This window comes from Schistocerca americana, chromosome 6 (assembly GCF_021461395.2).
Source record: "Schistocerca americana isolate TAMUIC-IGC-003095 chromosome 6, iqSchAmer2.1, whole genome shotgun sequence".
Classification (NCBI taxonomy): domain Eukaryota; kingdom Metazoa; phylum Arthropoda; class Insecta; order Orthoptera; family Acrididae; genus Schistocerca; species Schistocerca americana.
This window is the reverse complement of record NC_060124.1, coordinates 388,092,150-388,114,568: the sequence shown is the minus strand read 5'-3', so window position 1 is coordinate 388,114,568 and position 22,419 is coordinate 388,092,150.

Genomic DNA, 22,419 nt, shown 5'->3' with positions numbered 1-22,419 from the left:
TTTAGAGCAATGCCTCCTAGAAGCACTCCTGTGCACCCAATCTGATAAAGCCCAGGAAGAGAGATCAACCCACTCCCAAGTTATTGTAGATAGCAGTGAAGAAATCTCCAAGTGAAGATAAAATAAATCTTTGGTTATAATATCCAATCGTCTACGAGTAAAACGGATGCGTTCTCTAACTAAGGCAAAACTAGCTCACCTCTTAATACTATTGGCAGCTTTTGTATTTACGTAATGGACAAATCTGACAAATTCTGGTATAATATCTTCGTCACGACCTCTCAGTAGAAAGGCGAGGGCACTCAGCAGCTTCCCTTTCGTCTTGTGAAGTTTATCAAACTTACTGACGAGTTTGATTTTCTGTTGCCTTCACTGTTTCGTCTCTCGAAACTACACGTTCACCTTGTACTATGTTGCTTTCCCATGTTTCAGACAGTAGTTTTCTAATACTCCATTTGAGCCTCTCAACATTCTCTGGATCTTTCAATGTATCGAGATTTCATCTCTTTAACTTCTTACTTTTTTGTAATAGCTTCAGCAGTTCATAATCATCGAATTATGAGCAGAATCCGCATCTTCCGCTACACATATTTTGTAGTCTAAAATCTGGTTTCGAAAACTCTGTCTTACCGTTACAGCACCAATTCTATACTTACCGGTGTCTTCAACTTTCTTGCACGTACACAGCCATCTTTCGTGATTGATAAATTGAGTGTTGGCAGTGATTAAATTGTTCTCGGTGCAAGATTCTATCAGATGGCTTTCCTTTCATTCTTGTACATCCTCTCCCCAAAGATCCATACTCTCCTACTATTTTTTCTCCTTTTCTTTTTGCCAGTATCGAATTTAACGTCCCGTCAGAATTAATTTTTCGCTTCACTTAACGAATTTCTATGACATCATCAAACATTCTTCTGTGTCCCACCGGTTGAGTTAGCAGACACATACTCTTATAATTACATGGCGTGTTAGGGGTTTTTGTTGTGACTATGACAATTTTTTCACTATTTTGTGATGTACGTTAGTGAATTAACAAATGTAGTCATTACTTCAGAATTACTTAAATTTTAACCTTTTGCTAGTGTTCCATTGTCAGTACCGAGATATTTCGTCGCTCTGCGTGTCTGTATTATCACACTAATGTGATATGTAATCAAGATGATACAGTATGAGCCATGAAAATTACTACATATCAGGTATGGTGGGTCGGTTGAACGAATTCGTTCACTGAAAAGCCGATTATGCCACTTTGAACTATGTAAACGTCTGCTTTCCAATAAATTTTACTATGTTTAACGTGTACACGAAACAGGAAATTGGAAATTTGGATTGGATTTATTCACCGATACAAATGTTAGTAAATTTATTTAATGTGTGTGCTACAAACAACTAGGAAAATTACAAACAAAATTGAGATGTCGTCGGAATGGAAATTTACCTGAATTGCTACATAAATTAGGTTGTAAGCCAATGATATTCCAGTTTGTGGGAGCCAATTAGTGTCGAGCCTGCACCTGCAATCGATCTTTTAAGCACGAAAGTCGTCTGATAACTGGCACTATATCACTTTCTGCATTACACAGATAGCAAATGCAGTTTGTTTCCATTTTGAGTAATGGAGATTCCAGAACTACTACTTTATGCGAATAGTTTGTTTCATTTATGACGTATTCACTTTTTAAATTTGTAACACTTTTTTTTTAAATGTGGAGGTGATGAACAGTAGTCCTAGCCAAGTTTTTTTTTAAAAAAAATGCGTATATATCGAGGAAATTCTAGATGACTGTTTCGGGATACGGGGAAATGTGTGATCCCCTGAGGGCGTAATGTCGCGAGGGCTTATCTTAGAAAATAAACTGAAGAAGGGTACACCTATGCCTACAGAATTTTGTAGATTTAGAAAAAAATGTTAACAGTACTGACAGGAATACACTTTTTGAAATTATGATGGTTCGGACATGTAGGCAGTTGAGAAGAAAGTGATACAGGGTTGTTGTCTATCACTACTTGGAAGATGAAATGAATAGTATGTTGAAAAGAGATTACGCTATGAATATAAGAAGAAGTATAATAATGCTAAGGGAATGTAGGTGAACTAAATGAGGCTATGTTGAGGAAATTAGATTAGGAAATTGGACAATAAAAGTAATAAATGATTTTTGTTACTTTTCCAGATCCGAGAAAAAGACACTACAAGCTTATTAATATGAGAACACTGAAGATTAGGTGGGTAGATCGGGTAAGTAATGAGGTCGTACTGAATCGAATTGGAGTGAGGAATTTATAGCACAAATTTACTAAAAGAAGGTTCAGCTGATGTGACACATGTTGAGGCACGAAGTAATCAATTTACTGATGGGTGGAAGTGTGCAGGTACAAATTAAAGAGGGAGACCAAAGCTTCATTACATTAAGCAAGATGCAATGAATGTAAGTTGCTGTAGCTATGCAGAGATGAAATGGCTTGCACGGAATATAACTTACTAGCGTGGAGAGCTGCATCAAACCAATCTTTAGACTGAAGATAACAAACACAACACCACCAATATTTCTTAATGAAGCTGGCAGTGGCAATTATTTTATCCTTGTCGAAGTTTCAGACATTTATGCGTTATTCTAATGAGAAAGTTTATTCTCGATAGGAAACGTTTGCATAGACATTTTGGGAAGCACAGTAAGATTCAGTACATTCAGGGAACTTCGTGATATTTCTCAACACCGAAATTCATTAAACATATTACCCGAAAACCCAGTGTTGCACCGGTATGTATTTATTCCTGTCTTCTAGTAGTCCCTTACTTCACCTCCTTTCTGTCATTTCCTCCATCCCTCTCTCTGTCCACCTTCTCCACCCCACACTCTGTGTCCACCTTCTCTTGCGCCTCTCTCTGTCCAATTCCTCCCCTCATCTCCTCCCCTTCCCGTTTTCTGTCCATCTACTCCTCTCCCCCCTCTATGTCCCTTTCCCCCTCTCACCTGTCCATCCACCTCTTCCTCCATCTGTCTGCGCCAGTCTCCTCCTTCCCACTTTCTGCCTATCCTTCTTCCCCCTCCTGTCTTCATGTTACCGTGGTAACACCTATAGGAGGCTGGTGGTTCTTACCCCTACCGTATTTCTTACCAGATCGTATTTTCTATGTGTACCAAATTTGGCTGAAATAGTTCCTGGGGTTTACAATAAGTTTTTTACTCACAGCTTTGCCCATGTTCGCATATGTAAAATATATTTCATGTTCATTTTACACTTTTCACACGTATTTGTACAAATATTTCACCTACATCTCTAGGGAATTTTGCCATGCAGCTCTCTGTTTATTACTTCGTATCTCCTGAATTCTGTGCTATAAAATGACATAATTTCACAGGTACATACTGAGATATATGTGGCTTCTGTCTGAGAAATATGTTGCGAACAGAGCTAGACGTAAGGAAGTAACAAATTCAAGCATCGTACATTATGCGGCAGTTTTTCACCCACTTCTGTGTTTATGACGTCATACCTCCTGAACAATGTGTAGAACAATGGTACATTTTTCTAGAAACGTTCAGCGGCATATGTAGATACTGTACGCGTGAACGTGTAGTGAATGGATTTAGTAGTTAAGAAGTAATAAATTAAAATGTCATGCATGATGCCCAAGTCTTTCATGCAACTCAGTGTTTGACGTGATAGGCCCATCTCATGAACTATGTGTCGTACAATGATATAATTTTGCTGGTACAATGTATCGCGAATATAGTTAATAGTAAAGAAGTAATAAATTAAAACATTGTGCCCAGGCGGTAGTATTACTGCAATATTAGCGAAAATGTAGTATGCGATAAAAAATTTTTATATCACCCTCCCCAACAGGGAGGGATGGGAGGGAAGGGGAAGAGCGAGAGGTAAAGACATACATGGTAGTTACTTAACTTGGTCAGGGTGGCCGCCGTACTTCAACTCCTCAATCCTGAGAGAGACTGGCCCACCTTCGCTTCGCCAAATATCCTCCAGTTACCGGTGTGTTTTCCAAAATATCACTCTCACTCACAGAAACCGCTTCGCAGCATAGACGTTAACCGACAGTCGAACCTAGGCTCGGGACTTTTCACAGGAGCTGATCCATTTTCTCATGTACCATACAGATCTCTCACGCCTCCAGCTAACAGCCTCCACCCGTCTCCTCCACGCCACTCTCTCTCTCTCTCTCTCTCTTTTACTCTCAAAAACTTTCTACTTCGTGGCTTTCATCCCCACCGATGACTCCCATCAGTGTACCCCCAAAGCTATCCAGACGAAGATCGCAAGGAGGGCCGAAATCGATAGAAGGACGAGCCTACACAGCTCAACCTCCCCCACTAAAATTCAGAGACAGCCCTCCAGGGTTCGGCACCAAGGGCAGCAGGTAAGGATGCGTCTAGGTTAAGGAGGGAGTCCATAACTTTGCTAAAATGTACTTCAGAGATCTTCCCTCTCAGTTCATTATAATGCAAAATATTAACTGGACTCAAGAATCTTAAAATTATACAAGGGCCTATAAAGCGGTGAGCCAGTTTATAAGAAGGAGTCGCTCCAGCCTTGGCTCAGACGTTACACCTACGCACATGCACATGGCCTCCGACCTTCTCCTTGGCCTCGCGCCACCCACAATAGTATCTATGCCCCTGATGCCTATGAGCGGGCTCTGTATTGCGTCTTGCTCTCTTCCAGTTATGCTGGATGGCTTGGGGCGGTCGCCTCGCTTAGGAAGCAGCTCATCGATGGTTCAAAGATACTCAAAGAAGATTTAATCTGATAGTCTTGGATAAATGAGACCGAAGAGACCTTGATGGCCTCATACTGAGCAGTATTAAAAGCAAAATTTAATCACTGGATAAAAAGGCCGCAGCGTTTTTGGGTCCTAGCATGAAATATTATCAACGCGGCCTTCAGATTCCTATTCATGCGCTGAGCAAAGAACAGGATTTCAGCAAAATTCTTACAGACAGCCTCTATTAATCATTAACCCACTGTCATTCAGGAGACAGCTAAACACAGAAATAAAAGAAAAAACAACATTAAAAGTTATTGAATAAGCAGCTACAGTTAGCCAAAATTAACTGATAATGCCTTATTATAGCTACTATTAATTATGAACCCACTGTCATTCAGTATGAAGTAAAATACAGAATTTTAAAAGCAATTACAGTCACTGAATAAGCAGGTACAGTTAGCCGAAATTCGCTGATCAGATTTTAAGCAAATGATTTTTAAATAGTTACTATTAGTAATATGAAGATGGTATCTGTCCGAAAGAACAGATACTATCTTCCTATAGTTATGGCTGACCGGCCACTGACCTCCTCCTGTGCTGGATGCACACGCATTGCCCGAACTCTTAGGGAACGCGGTAAGATTGTCAGCCGCGATTGAGTGTAGTGGGCAGGGGCACTACGAATGTAGTGTGTGGACATTAAGTTGGGGATGTGGGTCTCACGGGGAGCGTGCAAGGCATAATTCCCTGCAGTCACACTATCCTCTGTGCCCTCGGTGGCTCATATGGACAGAGAGTCTGCCATGTAACTAGGAGATCCTGGGTTCGAGTTCCGGTCAGGGCACACATTTTGAACTGTCCCCGTTGATGTATATCAACTCCTGTCGACAGTTTAGGGTCTTGATTTAATTATCATTTCACTATTAATAATGTCTGGTGGTTGCAGCCGGCCGAAGTGGCCGTGCGGTTCTAGGCGCTGCAGTCTGGAACCGCTACGGTCGCAAGTTCGAATCCTGCCTCGGGCGTGGATGTGTGTCATGTCCTTAGGTTAGTTAGGTTTAACTAGTTCTAAGTTCTAGGGGACTGATGACCTCAGCAGTTAAGTCCCATAGTGCTCAGAGCCATTTGAACCATTTTTTTGGTGGTTGCACAAAACACACCAGGAGGGGGGAAATGAAAGTGTGGGGCTGTGGACATACACGGAAGTTACTTATGGAGAGGATGGTCGCTGTTCTTCCACTCCTTAAACCTGCAAGAGGTCCGATTGCGTTCACTAGCGTCTAATCGGCCAAATAACTTCCAAGTGGCTAGTGTGTTCCCAAAATGTCATGCCCACTCACGATAACCGACAGTCACAACCAGGCTCATCGCATTCACAGGAGCCGATTCGTTCTGTCGTGTAACATCCAGAACTCCAAACGTCTCGCACCACGACCGACTCGCTCCGAACACTACACTTCACTCTCCAAAATTTTCCTGCTTCCCGGCTTTTATCCCCGCTGGTGGTACCACCAGCATATCTCCGAAGTTATCCAGACAAAGATAGTCAACGAAGGGTGAAATCGATAAAAGGCCGGTACAGAACGGATCAGATGCTTAGTAGGTCGACTCACCAGACTGCCTTTTTTTTTGGTCATCGGTCTACTGACTGGTTTGATGCGGCCCGCCACGAATTCCTTTCCTGTGCTAACCTCTTCATCTCAGAGTAGCACTTGCAACCTACGTCCTCAATTACAAGTCTGCAATCAACGTGTACGGAATAACCACGAGAGTGCTCCTGCTGTCAACAAAGTCGTTTCCCAAATCATTATTCCAGGTGGAGGTGCAGTGTGCCCAATATGCAGACAGGTTGGATGCAGGTTCTCAAACGGCCCTCTCCTAACCAATACACGGCCATCACTGGCACCGGGGCAGAACCAGATTTTAGCAGAAAACACAACAGATCTCCACTCTGCCCTCCGAGTTCTCACTGGACTCGCATTCGGGAGGACGACGGTTCAATCCCGCGTCCGGCCATCCTGATTTAGGTTTTCCGTGATTTCCCTAAATCACTCCAGGCAAATGCCGGGATGGTTTCTCTGAAAGGGCACGGCCAACATCCTTCCCTAATCCGATGAGACCGATGACCCCGCTGTCTGGTCTCCTTCCCCAAACAACCAACCAACCAACCATCCGAGTTCTCGCTTGACACCATTGAAGTCGTAAAGCGTGATGGTTTGGGGACAGCCGAATGCAAGCTACAGGGCGTCTGGCCCGGATCTATCCTCGAGGTATCCGGTTTGTAACAATTTATTATGCCACTGTGGCGCTAACTGCTGCTGAAATTGTTGCTGCAGATGTAGTGTGCGCCAAAGCAGTCCGTAATCGGTAGTGCCACGTGGCCGTCCGGAGGCCGTTCTTCTCGCGACCATAGATTCTAGTGACCACGGCTGCCAGCATTCCTGCCAAGTCTTTCTGCAATACCGCAGATGGAAAATCCAACTTCTCATACCCTGTTACACGACCTCAAACTGTGTTGTTAATGGCATCTTTGTCACCTCAAAGGTATTTTTTACTAACATCTACTCATCATGTCCAAGCTCAAAGGTAACTAACGCTCACGACCGTTACAGCGTATATTTAAAGCAAATCTGATTTTCATACCCATAGTAGCGCCACTAGCGCCATTCTCAGGCGACTGGCTCGAAATTTGAACAGATATCATCTTTCAGATGTAGGAAGAAGCATACTAATTTTCGTTTACGTCAGACAACTCTTTCCTAATGTTGCGATTTTTTCCCTGTCATTGTATATACGTGCACCCATTTCTACAACGCGTGTGGATATGAACGTCTAAATCATTTAAGTATTCCGTAGCTAATGTGGTTTGTGGTGTAGCGCGCTCAGTGTAGCAATATTAATCCATAACTTAAGGCACTCGTGTAAAAAACTCGACATCTCTAGTTTTGCCAGTTTTGAATTATGCATTGCTTCTTGTGACCGAATAGATGCTTCAGGGGAGAAACGGACCATTTCCTGAAGTGTGTCTTTCCGCGTCTTCTTGTTCACTAATATTATAGACCATCCATGAAATCTTCTGGGGTTATCGGCTATGTCTTGGTGTCGGGTAGTCGCGACGTTTCGACGAGTTTTCTACACTTCATCTTCAGGCTACGTGTTAGCTGCATTTCTGGTTCTTTCCCTTATAGCTGCTGGATCACGGACTCCTCTGCCGGCCCAAAGGGTAGACCAGTCCAGCAGAGATGACGTGGGTTGGGTGGCCTGAGGGTGGAGAGGGATGAGTTGACAGGGGGGGGGGGGAGGAAGCAGCAGGATGAACGGATGTCCAGGCGTAGATTCCCAGTGCTGCATGCCTGTTTAGCTCGCTGCCTCCGCCTGCTTAATATCAGAATGTTCTAGAGGTATTTTTGCTGCCGCTGGGTCCCATGCATGTTACCAGTATAGTGGAGAGGCACAACATAAAAACCTTTTCCGCTTATTATGAATAGGTAGCGAATATCCTAAAACTTGCACAGCAAATATTGTGGAAACGGAAAGTGCCATTGAAGTGCGATTTTGACAGAATGGATTTGTAGTCAGACGCACAGATTGTTAGCCAATCAACAGATTGTAATAATACTTAGAAAGTGTATTTTTTGCGTAAACATACACTTTTTTAAATGGAGCAACATCTATCGATTTTAAGAAGCTAAAAGTTAGCGGTTTTCGTTGCAGGATTCTAGTGCGAATCGTTTACGAGACAACGTATTTTGGAAAGATACGCACCGACACATGTGGAAACACACACAAGTTCATTCACTAATTATGTGGATTCTGACCAGTAACGAGACAATTGACCATCAAAAGTAATGTCCAAAATGACCACCGGCAGTGCCAGTACACGCTTCCGGTCTACTATGAAATGACTACTGCAGACGTGCTAGAATTTCAGCGAAGTCCGAGCAAGCTGCAGTAATACGTCGTTATATGTCATTCGATGTAGTTGGTTATATCCTCGTCGACAGCATCTTTCAGCTTTCCTCACAGAAAAAAGTCTACAGGCGTAAAATCCGGGGACCAGGCCGGCCAAAGTACAGATCGCCTGCGTCCAATCCAACGATCTGGAAACAATTCGTGAAGACTTGCTGTAGTACTTCGTGCACTATGGGCTGGACAGCCAGCATGTTGGTACTACAGTTTCCTCCTAGACTGCATAGGAAATTGTTCTAGCATCCGTGGAAAATGGTCTGTTAGGAGGCTGCGCGTTCAGTATTGCTTCTATGAAAAACGGGCGTATGAGCTGATGGCTCACTATCCCACACCATACGTTTACACTTCATGGACGCTGGCGTTCCACCTGACAGAGCCAACGAGGATTGTCAACAGACTAATAGCGCATGTTTCGGCGGTGTACCTGGCTGTTATTGGTAGATGTGGCTTCATCACTAAACAAGATGCATGACACATATCGAGTATCCTGTGTTAACGCCCAAGTACAGAAGCTAACGCGATTCTCATAATCATTTCCATGCAGCTTTTGATGGAGGGAGAGGGGATAGGGATGGGACCTCTGTCGATGGAGAATGCGTGGGACACTTGGCTGACTCATGCCACTTCCTTGTGCGATTTCGCGGGAGCGAACGTGCCTAGCAACTGCAACAGCAGTGAGAACGTCAATTCCCTCCTCTTCTGGCGTCACTTGTTTCCCTCTATTACTTGGAGGTGTTACCACTACTACTTCCACGTAACTGGTTGATGAGGCTGATAACTACAGGGCTATTACAAATGATTGAAGCGATTTCATAAATTCACTGTAGCTCCATTCATTGACATATGGTCACGACACACTACAGATACGTAGAAAAACTCATAAAGTTTTGTTCGGCTGAGGCCGCACTTCAGGTTTCTGCCGCCAGAGCGCTCGAGATCGCAGTGAGACAAGATGGCGACAGGAGCCGAGAAAGCGTATGTCGTGCTTGAAATGCACTCACATCAGTCAGTCATAACAGTGCAACGACACTTCAGGACGAAGTTCAACAAAGATCCACCAACTGCTAACTCCATTCGGCGATGGTATGCGCAGTTTAAAGCTTCTGGATGCCTCTGTAAGGGGAAATCAACGGGTCGGCGTGCAGTGAGCGAAGAAACGGTTGAACGCGTGCGGGCAAGTTTCACGCATAGTGATGTGAAAGATTCAGTGTTTAAACCTCCTCTACCAAGAAACGTGCCAGAACTGCGAGCTCGCATCAACAATGCTTTCGAACTCATTGACGGGGACATGCTGCGCCGAGTGTGCGAGGGACTTGATTATCGGCTTGATGTCTGCCGAATCACTAAAGGGGCACATATCGAACATTTGTGTATGCGTAAAAAAAACTTTTTGAGTTTTTGTATGTGTGTGCAAAGCACTGTCAAAATATCTCAAATAATAAAGTTATTGTAGAGCTGTGAAATCGCTTCAATCATTTGTAATAACCCTGTAATTGCCGAGATAGTTGACATCTGTTGAGATATCTTGTGCGTAGACCGTACAGAAAAGAACTGCATTGTTCCTGCACTTTCCATACACCGTGAGGACGCCGGCTTTTCCTGCGTTGTCCACTCAGGATCTACTGCTTGGAATGTCACACACTGAGTAACAAATCGCAATGCACTCAAAGAACACACAAGAACACACAACCACACTGTAAGCAAACGTAACATCGTACCTAGCAACCATGCAGGTTGAATGGCGCAAACGAGTGTCGGTGTGAAAAATTTGGACAATACGATATCTCGTAAAAGATTCGCAGTGGACTCTTGCAACGAACATAACTGACATCCTAATTTGCCCGACTTCCAGTTTGTTAATATAAACAGGCATTTTCCATAAAAAATTTGTATGTTCGCACAAAAAATGCAATGTATAATTGTTATTGCAGTGTGCGTGTGGGCGAACAATGCGAGGCCCTGACTGTGAATCCAGTCTGTGAAAAGTGCGCATAAGTAGCACTTCCCATTCCGGTAGTATTCGCGGTGCAAGTTTTAGGTGACTCACTCTGTATATGCTTAGATCAGGCAGAGACCAACTAGGCCTAGGCAAGAGGTGTATGCACCATCAGTGGCGAGTGTGGTGTACAGTTCTTTGGCCAGGCGCAGTGGTGAGTCTTGCAATCTGTTCAGAACAAATGAGGTGCGTTCGCCTCGGTCAAACCGACTAGTCTGGGTGGCGGAGCACAGCAGCAAGGAATGTGTTTTTGAACAGACGAAGGTGATGTGCTACGGGTTTTGGGATTCAGTCACCAAAGAGGCAGTTGAAATAAGAGTGCACGACTATCTTGGCAACAGGGCCAGCAGTTCCCAAGTGACCTCTACATGGGATGTTGCGTTTGAAATAATATGTCATTGACATAAATGATATAGGTGATAATCTCAGGAGCCCCCTTAGAATGTTTGCAGATGACACTGTAATTTGCCGCCTAGTAAAATCATCAGACGATCAGTTCCAATTACAAAATGATCTAGAGAGAATTTCTGTATGGTGCGGAAAGTGGCAGTCGCCACTAAACAAAGAAAAGTGCGAGGTCATCCACATGGGTACTAAAAGAAATCCGATAAATTTTGGGTATACGATAAATCGCACAAATCTAGGGGTGTCAATTCGACTAAATACGTAGGAATTACAATTACGAGCAACTTAAATTGGAGAGACCCCATGGATAATATTGTGGGGAAGGCGAAACAAAGACTGCGCATTGTTGGCAGAACACTTAGAAGATGCAACAAACCCACTTAAGAGACAGCCTACATTACACTTGTCCGTCCTTTGCTGGAATACTGCTGCGCGGTGTGGGATTCCTTACCAGATAGGATTGACGGAGGACATCGAAAAGGTGCAAAGAAGGGCAGTTCGTTTCGTGTTATCGCGCAATAGGAGTGAGAGTGTCACTGATATGATACGCGAGTTGGGGTGGCAGTCACTGGAACAAAGGCGGTTTTCTTTGCGGCGAGATCTATTTACGAAATTTCAATCACCAACTTTCTCTTCCGAATGCGAAAATATTTTGTTGGCACCCACCTACGTGGGGAGAAATGATAATCACAACAAAATAAGAGAAATCAGAGATCGAACGGAAAGATTTAGGTGTTCCTTTTTCCCACGCGTCAGTGGAATGGTAGAGAAGTAGTATGAAAATGGTTCGATGAACCCTCTGCCAGGTACTTAAGTGAGAACTGCAGAGTAACTATGTAGATGTAGACGCTCAGATGTGCAGGCGGAATTAACAGGTAGCACCAGGAATCAACGTCTGAACCCCACCCCCCTTCACACACACACACACACACACACACACACACACACACACACACACACACACACACACACCGGCCGCGATCTCTTCCGCAGGCACCCCACGCGATATTCGCTCCCCTTTGGCCCTCTGTAGAGGAATCTGCAATCCAGTTGCTATAACAGAGCGAGCCACTCATGAACCCCGACCTTCGCATGAAGAGAACGTATGGGAAAAGTTGCGACATCTCGGTGCCACGACTCGCCGATACGGCCAGCATTCCCATACGATAGGCCATGTTCAGTGAATATTTTGAGTTTCTCATTTACGTTAATACTGCATATGAAAAAGGTAAAGAATGCTGCAAATGGATAGGAAGAAGAGGAAAGAAGGAAACTGAGAACAAACGGTAATTATATAATGATTATATAAATTGTTTCTGTCCCTACGATACGGGAGTGTGATATGCACACTCATTCCAATTCTTGTTAAGCTGAGATAAAAACACACTCCTGGAAATGGAAAAAAGAACACATTGACACCGGTGTGTCAGACCCACCATACTTGCTCCGGACACTGCGAGAGGGCTGTACAAGCAATGATCACACGCACGGCACAGCGGACACACCAGGAACCGCGGTGTTGGCCGTCGGATGGCGCTAGCTGCGCAGCATTTGTGCACCGCCGCCGTTAGTGTCAGCCAGTTTGCCGTGGCATACGGAGCTCCATCGCAGTCTTTAACACTGGTAGCATGCCGCGACAGCGTGGACGTGAACCGTATGTGCAGTTGACGGACTTTGAGCGAGGGCGTATTGTGGGCATGCGGGAGGCCGGGTGGACGTACCGCCGAATTGCTCAACACGTGGGGCGTGAGGTCTCCACAGTACATCGATGTTGTCGCCAGTGGTCGGTGGAAAGTGCACGTGCCCGTCGACCTGGGACCGGACCGCAGCGACGCACGGATGCACGCCAAGACCGTAGGATCCTACGCAGTGCCGTAGGGGACCGCACCGCCACTTTCCAGCAAATTAGGGACACTGTTGCTCCTGGGGTATCGGCGAGGACCATTCGCAACCGTCTCTGTGAAGCTGGGCTACGGTCCCGCTCACCGTTAGGCCGTCTTCCGCTCACGCCCCAACATCGTGCAGCCCGCCTCCAGTGGTGTCGCGACAGGCGTGAATGGAGGGACGAATGGAGACGTGTCGTCTTCAGCGATGAGAGTCGCTTCTGCCTTGGTGCCAATGATGGTCGTATGCGTGTTTGGCGCCGTGCAGGTGAGCGCCACAATCAGGACTGCATACGACCGAGGCACACAGGGCCAACACCGGGCATCATGGTGTGGGGAGCGATCTCCTACACTGGCCGTACACCACTGGTGATCGTCGAGGGGACACTGACTAGTGCACGGTACATCCAAACCGTCATCGAACCCATCGTTCTACCATTCCTAGACCGGCAAGGGAACTTGCTGTTCCAACAGGACAATGCACGTCCGCATGTATCCCGTGCCACCCAACGTGCTCTAGAAGGTGTAAGTCAACTACCCTGGCCAGCAAGATCTCCGGATCTGTCCCCCATTGAGCATGTTTGGGACTGGATGAAGCGTCGCCTCACGCGGTCTGCACGTCCAGCACGAACGCTGGTCCAACTGAGGCGCCAGGTGGAAATGGCATGGCAAGCCGTTCCACAGGACTACATCCAGCATCTCTACGATCGTCTCCATGGGAGAATAGCAGCCTGCATTGCTGCGAAAGGTGGATATACACTGTACTAGTGCCGACATTGTGCATGCTCTGTTGCCTGTGTCTATGTGCCTGTGGTTCTGTCAGTGTGATCATGTGATGTATCTGACCCCAGGAATGTGTCAATAAAGTTTCCCCTTCCTGGGACAATGAATTCACGGTGTTCTTATTTCAATTTCCAGGAGTGTAATTTGCCAATCTCATCGGGTTACAGTGAACTAGGTAAGTCAGAAAATCAGCACTGTATGGATGTGGATAGTAAGTGGCAATACACATTTGTGATTTATATACATTCTGACTGATAATTAATATCAGTACTGGAAGAGGCAAATAAACGAATTAGCAGATGTACCATTTGTAAAATGGTGTTCCAGTGGGTGTGAATTCTTACGGGACCAAACTGCTAAGGTCATTTGTCCCTAGACTTACACAATACTTAAACTAACTTACGCTAAGAATAACACACACACCCATGCCCGAGGGAGGACTCGAACCTCTGGCGGGCGGGGCCGGGCAGTCTGTGACACGGCGCCTCAAACAGCACGGCCACTCCGCGCGGCTACGATTTGTAAGTTAAAGTAAACACTCACATGTTTGGAATTCGCGATAATTCGGTTAGGTTTTTCTTCGTAATATGCTGGACATCATTCGCAACATGCTCATTTATCGTAAAGCGTAAAACGCATTTTCTCCCTCACTCTTCGCTTTATCCGTGGCCGGTAATGAGTAACGTATGTATCTGTGTCGTTAAAAAGCACCCAACAAGGTCAAAGACTGCTCACTCCGCTTGCTGAAATCCACATGACGAGGTCTGTTGAATTCGATCTTTGTGATAGCTTAAGAATCCATTTAAGCGTCGACTCAAACAAACACGAGTGTAATGAGTAAATATAAATCTTAAAGTTTATAAGACATTGGGGTAGAAAATATTTCCATGGCGTCATCAGGCAGTATAACTGATGGCCGAGAGACCCAAGCCGGGGAAATTGCGAGTCTTTTCAGCTGATACCACAATGGGCGACTTCCACGTCGATGATGACGAAGTGATGACTAGGACAACATTACACTCTATCCCCGAGGGGAGAACATCTCCGCCCCGAGCGGGAATCGAACCCGCGCCTTCTGCATGGCTGTCAGATGCGCTAACCACCCAGCTAAGGGGGCGGACGTTGTTGTTGTTGTTGTTGTTGTGGTCTTCAGTCCTGAGACTGGTTTGATGCAGCTCTCCATGCTACTCTATCCTGTGCAAGCTTTTTCATCTCCCAGTACCTACTGCAACCTACATCCTTCTGAATCTGCTTAGTGTATTCATCTCTTGGTCTCCCCCTACGATTTTTACCCTCCACGCCGCCCTCCAGTACTAAATTGGTGATCCCTTGATGCCTCAGAACATGTCCTACCAATCGATCCCTTCTTCTGGTCAAGTTGTGCCACAAACTTCTCTTCTCCCCAATCCTATTCAATACTTCCTCATTAGTTATGTGATCTACCCATCTAATCTTCAGCATTCTTCTGTAGCACCACATTTCGAAAGCTTCTATTCTCTTCTTGTCCAAACTATTTATCGTCCATGTTTCACTTCCATACATGGCTACACTCCATACGAATACTTTCAGAAATGACTTCCTGACACTTAAATCAATACTGGATGTTAACAAATTTCTCTTCTTCAGAAACGCTTTCCTTGCCATTGCAAAACTCCTTTACTACTTTAAGTGCCTCATTTTCTAATCTAATTCCCTCAGCATCACCCGACATAATTAGACCACATTCCATTATCCTTGTTTTGCTTTTGTTGATGTTCATCTTATATCCTCCTTTCAAGTTACATACGGTAATATACTGTGTACTTAAAGTAGGGCAGTCTTGTTGAGGAGGTGGCTATGCGAGCAAGAACGCACACGCTCGAGTGCCACCTGAGCAGTGAGCGCTCGCGTTAAATTGTGGCTGTCAGACGTCATTATGTAGAGCATGGGAACAACGAACTGTGCGTAGTCTTCAGAGGAAAGACACTATTTTAAGTTTGCTGCAGTTTTAAACTCTAGGATATACAGGGTGGTCCATTGAGTGACCGGGCCAAATATCTCACGAAAGAAGCGTCAACGAAAAAACTACAAAGAACGAAACTTGTTTAGCTTGAAGGGGGAAACCAAATGGCGCTATGATGGGCCCGCTAGTTTGGCGCTGCCATAGGTCAAACGGATATCAACTGCGTTTTTTTAAATAGGATCCCCCATTTTTATTACATATTCGTGTAGTACGTAAAGAAATATGAATGTTTTAGTTGGACCACTTTTTTCGCTTTGCGATAAATGGTGCTGTAATAGTCACAGACGTATAAGTACGTGGTATCACGTAACATTTCGCCAGTGCGGACGGTATTTGGTTCGTGATACATTACCCGTGTTAAAATTGACCGTTTACCAATTGCGGAAAAGGTCGATATCTTGTTGATGTATGGCTATTGTGATCAAAATGCCCAACGGGTGTGTGCTATATATGCTGCTTAGTATCCTGGACGACATCATCCACGTGTCCGGACCGTTCGCGAGATAGTTACGTTATTTAAGGAAACAGGAAGTGTTCATACACATGTGAAACGTCAACCACGACCTGCTACAAATGATGATGCCCAAGTAGGTGGTTTAGCTCCTGTCGCGGCTAATCCGCACATCGGTAGCAGACAAATTGAGCGAGAATCGGGAATCTCAAAAAAGTCGGTGTTGAGAATGTTACATCAACATCGACTGCACCCGTACCATATTTCTATGCACCAGGAATTGCATGGCGACGACTTTGAACGTCGTGTACAGTTCTGCCACTGGGCACAAGAGAAATTACGGGACGATGACAGATTTTTTGCACTCGTTCTATTTAGCGACGAAGCGTCATTCACCAACAGCGGTAACGTACACCGGCATAATATGCACTATTGGGCAACGGAAAATCCACGATGGCTGTGACAAGTGGAACATCAGCGACCTTGGCGGGTTTATGTATGGTGCGGCATTATGGGAGGAAGGATAATTGGCCCCCATTTTATTGATGGCAATCTAAATGGTGCAATGTATGCTGATTTCCTACGTAATGTTCTGCTAATGTTACTACAAGATGTTTCACTGTATGACAGGATGGCGATGTACTTCCAACATGATGGATGTCCGGCACTTAGCTCGCGTGCGCTTGAAGCGGTATTGAATTGCATATTTCATGACAGGTGGATAGGTCGTCGAAGCACCATACCATGGCCTGCACGTTCCCCGGATCTGACGTCCTCGGATTTCTTTCTGTGGGGAAAGTGGAAGGATATTTGCTATCGTGATCCACCGACAACGCCTGACAACATGCGTCGGCGCATTGTCAATGCATGAGCGAACATTACGGAAGGCGAACTACTCGCTGTTGAGAGGAATGTCGTTACACGTATTGCCAAATGCATTGAGGTCATCATTTTGAGCATTTATTGCATTAATATGGCATTTACAGGTAATCACGCTGTAACAGCATGCGTTCTCAGAAATGATAAGTTCACAAAGGTAGATGTATCACATTGTAACAACCGAAATAAAATGTCCAAACGTACCTACGTTTTGTATTTTAATTTTAAAAACCTACCTGTTACCAACTGTTCGTCTAAAATTGTGAGCCATATGTATGTGACTATTACAGCGCCATCCATCACAATGCGAAAAAAGTGGTCCAAGTAAAACAGTCATATTTCTTTACGAACTACACGAATATGTAATAGAAAATGTGGGTTCCTATTAAAAAAAAACGCAGTTGATATCTGATTGACCTATGGTAGCGCCATCTATCGGGCCAACCCTAGCGCCATCTGGTTTCCCCTTCAAGCAAACGAGTTTCGTTCTGTGTATTTTTTTTTTCGTTTGACGCTTATTTCGTGAGATATTTGGCCCGGTCACTATCAGTAGACCACCCTGTATACTAAATGGCGCAGTGCTTGACGTAGAGGATCATCTGAAAATTTACATCACGTCATTGCTGTAGGAGTAGCTAACAGATTCAACTTACGGATTTGCAGTGTGACAGGCACTTCACTTGGCAAGCTTCATAATAATATTCTTATAGACTCGTATAATAATTTCCTTCAACGTAAATTTCTACAACTTCACAAGTTGTAGCTATGATTATGTCGATGTTCGGGTCTACGTATTATTGCGAGCAACTATTCTCCGCGATGACGAGAACGAAATCCCTCCGCAGATGTCAGTTTAGAAACTTACCTTCGAAGTCGCAGTGCTCGGAAGGTGGTACCTGACATTGACGCTTCAATGAAAATGAAAAGTATCCAGTGAAATGCTGTTTTTCAACTTACATTTCGCTGAAAACGACGTTCATCAAAATGCTGAATCAATCGCAACAATACACAAGTGTCAGACTTATGTTCCTGTTTTCTTTGCCTCATCAATTAAAAGGAACATAAGTTTCATTTCATTGTCATTTGTCATCAGTGAAGCAGCTTTAGGAAATAAAGGTGTTAAATAACTCCGGTGAAGCGGTACATCTCCGTATGGCTATTAGCTGTCGTAGAATAGACTCAGTCACGCCGGCCGCGGTCGTCGTGCGGTTCTAGGCGCTGCAGTCCGGAACCGCGGGACTGCTACGGTCGCAGGTTCGAATCCTGCCTCGGGCATGGATGTGTGTGATGTCCTTAGGTTAGTTAGGTTTAAGTAGTTCTAAGTTCTAGGGGACTGATGACCTAAGATGTTAAGTCCCATAGTGCTCAGAGCCATTTGAACCATTTGACTCAGTCACAACAGTTGTCATTCCGAGCTGCCTTGTCCCGATTACTTCTCTCTTTCCCTCCTCTTCCCCCACCATTACTTGGTGTGAGCCGGCCTGCTGCTCACAGCCGAGGCGTGAGTGCGAGGCAGCTTGTCCGACTGTGCGGCTGGTCCCGGTGGAGGTTCGAGTCCTCCCTCGGGCATGGGTGTGTGTGTTTGTCTTTAGGATAATTTAGGTTAAGTAGTGTGTAAGCTTCGGGTCTGATGACCTTAGCAGTTAAGTCCCATAACATTTCACACACATTTGAACATTTGAGCTCGTCCGAGGAAATCGGTGAATAGGTCTGAAAAATTGATATTTGTGGTAAGGTTGTATGGGACCAAACTGCTGAGATCATCGCTCCCTAGGCTTACACACCAATGAATGTAACTAAGGACAACACATACATCCATGCCCGAGGGAGGACTCGAACCTCCGACGGGGGGAACCGTGTCAAGGCGCCCGAGAACGCACGGTTACCTCACACGTCGGTGAATAGGTCGGCAGTAGGGTATATGTATCAAGTTTCTTTAATGCAGTCTCTGAATTGATAATGTAACTGTAATATCTTTCTATTGTATTGAGGCCCCGTTTCCGACGCAGCCGCAGTGGTCCACAACCCCTCGACAACTACCGCAGTCCATTTCACCCCTCCGCCGCCCCACACCGAACACAAGGTCATTGTGCGGTTCGGCCCCCGGTGGACCCCCCAGGGAACGTCTCACACCAGACGAGTGTAACCCCTCTGTTTGCGTGGTAGAGTAATGGTGGTGTACGCGTACGTGGAGAACTTGTTTGCGCAGCAATCGCCGACATAGTGTAATTGAGGCGGAATAAGGTGAACCAACCCGCATTCGCCGAGGCAGATGGAAAACCGCCTAAAAACCATCCACAGACTGGCCGGTTCACCGGATCTCGACTCAAATCCGCCGGGCGGATTCGTGCCGGGGACCGGCGCTCCTTCCCTCCCGGAAAGTCGTGCGCTATACCGCACGGCCAATCGGGCGGGCTGGAATATCTTTAATCCTATTGTTTACTGTTATGATATCATTTCATTAGTGGCTCTTAAATTTCACTGTAGATTACTTCACGTAATAGTCCGTCTAGTTTCTTTCATGCCGTGTATATAAATTCCTAATTATAGCTTCACACTATTATTTTAGAAAACCTTTCTATAATTAGGTCTTTCAGTAGTTCGGACTGGGTCTCGCCCTAATTAGAACTACTGGGGTTCACTACAGCTGAATTAGTCAGTGCTTTGGTTTATTGTTTGTTGCTGTTGTTCGAGTATATCTGATGATACGGCTAGAAACCACGAAAACAATGAAGGTATAATAAAATGGGGAGTGTTAAACTGCTGTCAAAGGTAGTTCCGTTTTTCTGAAGACGAGGAAAGTGGTGAGAATAAAGGGAACGAAAATATGACCTTGGATTTGCGGTGTCCAACAAATTGCTCGCCGTAGATTAGCATAGCAAAGAGTAGTTGATAGGAAAAGAGGCAAATGTGTAGGGAGTGTGGGTGGATAAGACATCCTGCGTGTACAGCGAGAAGGAAAGAGAGAAACCCAGCAACACAGGAGCAGAAGCAGCCGATTGGCCGCTGACACTGTCGGCTGGTCCCCAGGGACGTCCTCGTCCAATATCGGCATTTCCTCTGCCGCTCTGCAGTCCGGCCGGCGAACGCCGAATGATGAGGGTTTGCCGCACACGCTTCGCATGACGTGATAAATTGCAGCCCTGCGTCCTTCCACCAGGACAATTTTCACGGTGCTTGATCTGAGATTGGCCATCTATCACCGCCCCCTCAACGTACCCAGAAAATTTTGAGCCGGACGCCTTCGGCCGTCTTTACATTTGAAAGCTTTCACGAAGCCTGAACCGTAGCCTGAGCAGACAGATCGTGGTCGTCAGGGACGGCAGCTAGCAATACTCGAGTCGCGCGGCGCAGTTTAGTATAAGTCGTGATATGATTCTGCCCAATGCTCCTCTCTTTTCGTAAATCAAAGATCGACTTCGAGCTGTCTATCTAAACTAATCGATTCCTTCAGCAAAAATGTGTTTTATTCATAAAAATGTAAATTTCCACTCTATAAAACTTGGTTCTGATGTAATATAACAGACAGTTTCGGGTACAACATAAAGGTGTAGGAAGTGATCACTTCCAATTCATCAATTACTTCTTTTGTTTATAATTATTCCATTCCATCATCCCAGAAAGGCAAGGGTAGGCTGGTAGCAGAACACTACCTCATTCTTCTGGCTTAAGAGTGTAAGAGATAGAAAGGTGGAATGAACATTTTAAAAGGATGAACTATGTACAAATGTTTTTGAAACGTATTAAAAAACTTTTTTCATTGATAATATTTTAAAAAATACGTCGTCTGGCGCAAAAAACACAACAAGTTGTGAAGAAGTTAAAACAAACACCTTACTGTACTATACACCGGATTGCAAAACTTAGGGAGGAAAGGAACTTTAACATCATGTGCCACTACCAAATTAAACAGCTAGATGAAACTTGGACCATCTACAGTACGAACTAGAACAGTACGGTACAGAAAGTAACTGAAGCAAATACGCAATGAGGCGAATAGAAATGACACATTTATTCAAAGATCACAATTACGTTGAAGTCACTGGGATTTATGATCGGCCCCTAAACATTAAAAAAGGCGGTACATGCTTCTTAATAGAGTGTGCTACGACTACAGTGCATTCTCTAGAAGACGCGCTCACGCTGACTACAAGGTCGGTAAGGTGTTCTTGTGGTAGGGCGTTCCATTCAAAATGGCTCTGAGCGCTATGGAACTTAACATCTGAGGTCATCAGTCCACTACAACTTAGAACTACTTAAACCTAACTAACCTAAGGAAATCACACAGATCCATGTCCGAGGCAGGATTCGAACCTGCGACCGTAGCGGTCGCACGGTTCCAGACTGAAGCGCCTATAACCGCTCGTTCCGCTCCTTCATCAGCAAGGTTGACAATTGCTCGACGGCCGTTGGTGCATACGTACGTGATGAAATATCTCTCGCCATCGCATGCCGTATGTGCTCGACGGGATTTAAGTCGGGGAAGCGGGTAGGCCAGGCCAGTCCAGGCGCTTCCACCTGCGATATTCAGTGCGGTCGCCCATTGTCATCTACAAAAATGAAGTAAGAGCCGAATGAAGTCCTTTAAAGACGCACATGGGGGGAGTTCAGTGTGACAATAACGTTGAGCAGTGAGTGTATCGGGTTCAAAGCTGTGGAGGTCAGTACGCCCTTCTGACATAGTAATACGACGGTTGGAACTTTAATAGTGGCAACTATTTATTTACAGCTCGTACAAAGTAGATACGAGTTTCAAAGTTACACTGATCTTCAAAGTAGTCACCAGCATTATGTATAACCAGCTGCCAGCGATGTGGAAGTCTTAGGATACTCTTAGCAGTGCCAATTGTGTTGACAGTTCGAGCGGCGCAGTCTATTACGCGACGAATTTGTAGCAGTTGTAAGCGAATGCCGGGAAGTGTTTCCTTCAGTTTAGAAATCGAGTTGAACTCACGAGGGCTTAAGTCAGGGGAGTGTAGTAGGTTTTGTAGCACTTTAGCAGTCACATAAGTCAAACAAATCAGTAACAGCTTGCACTGTACGTGTTTGAGCATTGTCCTGCAAAATGATTGTCAGGCCCTGCAGAAAGTAAAACAAAAAACTGGTAGCCAAGATCGCAGGAATTGTTTTCATTCCATGATTTCCGGTTTCGGCGAAACTAAAGTCGCCATCATCGGATCTTAGAACACATACAGGTTACAACATACAGACAAACAATGGAGATATTAATAGTTGCCTATAACACGCAGGCCTTACAAAAGTGTCGTAAGTAGCACATAGGCGCCCAGGAGAGATGAAATTATAAATGTTAAGTGTCTC